This window comes from Capsicum annuum, chromosome 1 (assembly GCF_002878395.1).
Source record: "Capsicum annuum cultivar UCD-10X-F1 chromosome 1, UCD10Xv1.1, whole genome shotgun sequence".
Lineage (NCBI taxonomy): Eukaryota > Viridiplantae > Streptophyta > Magnoliopsida > Solanales > Solanaceae > Capsicum > Capsicum annuum.
In genome coordinates this window covers 45,332,561-45,335,288 of record NC_061111.1, presented here as the reverse complement: position 1 = coordinate 45,335,288, position 2,728 = coordinate 45,332,561, and the positions used below count along the sequence as shown (strand labels likewise).

Below are 2,728 nucleotides of genomic sequence, written 5' to 3'. Positions count from 1 at the left end.
CTCACTTTTATATACTTTACTATGCAGATAACACCGTTAGCCAACTACCGTTAAAACAAGAAGGTATAACTCACTTTTTATGTTTATTTTGGTCACACATGAGTACTTTTTTTTAGTTTGATATCCTATTTTAATTTCGGGCTCAAATTAATTAAATTTTGACACACTTAAGATCAATTAAAGAAAAAAAAAATTCTCCAACGAAACTTTTTTCATTCTAACGCTCGAGCCCTTAAAATCTAGTTAAGGGAAGATAAGACCCACTTTATCATGACAGATTTATAGATGTATCACTTCCTAACAAGATTTTTTTTGTTCTAAGACTCGATCCAAAACATCTAGTTAAAAAAAAAAAATAAAAAAAAATAAGACCCACTTTTACCTATAATAATAGATTTATAAATGATTTATTTATAAAATATTAAAAACAAAATAAGACTTCTCATTACAAATAACTTTACACCATCAATCTTATTGAAAGATCCATATGTTTATTTACTTGATATAAACATAGAAATATTCATATACACCAAAATGTTACAACAATAATAATATATTCAGTGTATTTTCATAAAGTGGAGTTTGAATAGGATAAAGGAAAAAAAATTAGGTCAGCAAAAACTCTCTTTCTCTGCTACTGGCGGCGATTATGGCGAATAATTCGACCAGTGGGGTAATCCTGCCGGAGGAATTTCCACCTCTTCATCTCAAAGCAATCAACCTGTTTTAACAACAATACAAATCAATCAGACAAACAACAAGGACCCAATCTGTTATGCAAATATACTAAAACCTAAGCAAAATCTCGAGACCATCCCAAGAGTGCCTGCTAAACATGTTATTATGTTGCATGGAGATCCTAACGTTACTTGGAAATCCTCAGAGCTTAAAAATATCATTGTGCAAGAAAATCTCCAATATGCTATAGTTGGAAAGTTCTCATATGGTAAACCCGACGTTAATACTTTGAGGAAGGCAATTCCTGGGCAATGTGGAATAAAGCAAGAATGTACGATTGGCGCTCTAGACACAAGACACATCTTAATACGGTTGACTAGCCTTGAAGATTATGTACAAATGCTATCTACAGCAGCCTTCTACATTAAATCTAGGGATAGATATTGGAAGATGAGGACCCTACGTAGAAACTACTACTATCACTACCAGATCTGCCACCTAATTTTTTCGCTAAGCATTTTTTTCTATAGCCTCGGCTGTGGGAAAACCTTTAACGGTATATATGGCTACAAAGAATCAAACACGACCTAGCTGTGCCAAAATGAAGATTGAAGTGAATTTGGTAGCTAAATTACCACAGGGGGAGAAAATAAATGAGGAGGAGGATGTAACTGAAAAAATTAAGTCTAAATGGATACAAATCCAATATGACTATATGCCAAAGTATTGTAATGGGTATTGCTTACAGGGGCATGATGAGACAACATGCTGGACAATACACCCAGACTTGTTAGAAGCACAAAAGGAAGAAAATAACAAAAAAGGAAGGAAAGCAAAGATAACCAAGAATAAAATCATCAATAATGGTAAGAGCAGATACCAGAACTAGCAGGAATGGATAACAAGGAGGAAAAAATATAAGAAGGATAAGTATGGGAATATTGAGAGAGAATTGGAGTATAAGGATAATAATCCCTTTGGAGCTCTCAGAGAAGAAAAAGAAGGCAAAAAGCAGATAGAGAAAGCAGAGTTATCGACTGACGTTCAAACAAAAGAGTGGGTGAACAGAGTTTTTGGAAAAGAGAAGGTACTGCAGGAAGAAAGTGAGAAAGTTCAGAAAGATGGCACTATTAAGGAAAAATCACCACAACAGAAGGAGCAGGACAAGTCAAAGAGTATTGAAGATAGTGAAAAAGACATACAGAAAGAGGCGACTACCACATTAGGAGATAATAAAACAGATAACAAGGAAGATCAAGGAGAAGATTCTATATACAACAAAAATAGTAGAAACTTCACCTCTAGCTATCATGACTAGAATTGAGGAAGAAGGTGAAGATTTAAGGGCTACTATAGAGGACCTCTCAAAGAATGCTGATTTATCTCCTAAACATAGTGATAAATTAAAGGAGCAGCACATAAAACAAAAGAAAAAAGAAGTAGGGAGATACTATATCAATTCAAGCAAACTCAAGGCAGTCAAAGAGAACCATTACTAAACCCGCAAGTTTCAATGAAGGCCCTCATATGGAATATAAGATCTATGAACACTCAAAAAATGTTCACTAGATTGGTGAATATGCAGAAACAACATCATTTTTACTTTGTTGGTTTAATGGAACGGTAGCAGTTCAACGGCTCTCTCTAACTTCTCTCTAACGGCTCTCTCTCTCACTAGACTCTCTCTCTCACTAGACTCTCTATCTCGGTCCACGGCCTTCGGCGCCGTCGCCCACCGTCGGCGCCGACCCGACCCGACCACCGGTCCCCGGCGTCGACCTCCGTCGCCGGTCTCCGGCTTCGTCGCCGGTCTCCGTTGCCGTCGCCGGTCTCCGTCGCCATCGCCGGTCTCTGGCTCCGTCGCCGTCGTCGACCTACGGCGCCGACCCTACCGCCGGTCACCGCCGTACCCTCTCTCTCCCGCGCCTCGGCCCTCCGGCCCCGTCGCCGTCGCCGACCTACGGCGCCGACCCGACCGCCGGTCACCGACGCTGACCGCCGGACCTGACCGCCGGTCACCGACCGCCGTCGCCGAGATCCGGTTCCCCCC

The 2,728-nt window shown here is 39.9% G+C and overlaps 1 long non-coding RNA gene across 1 annotated transcript in view; it reads right to left on the bottom strand.

Moving 5' to 3' along the window:
- Nucleotides 1-421: 421 nt before the first annotated feature.
- The window catches only part of LOC107874537, a 10,685-nt gene continuing 8,378 nt past the window's right edge, over nucleotides 422-2,728 (bottom strand). Inside the window, exon 2 of the long non-coding RNA XR_001675534.2 lies at nucleotides 422-721. This is a non-coding gene — a long non-coding RNA (uncharacterized LOC107874537). The remainder of the gene's footprint in view (nucleotides 722-2,728) is intronic.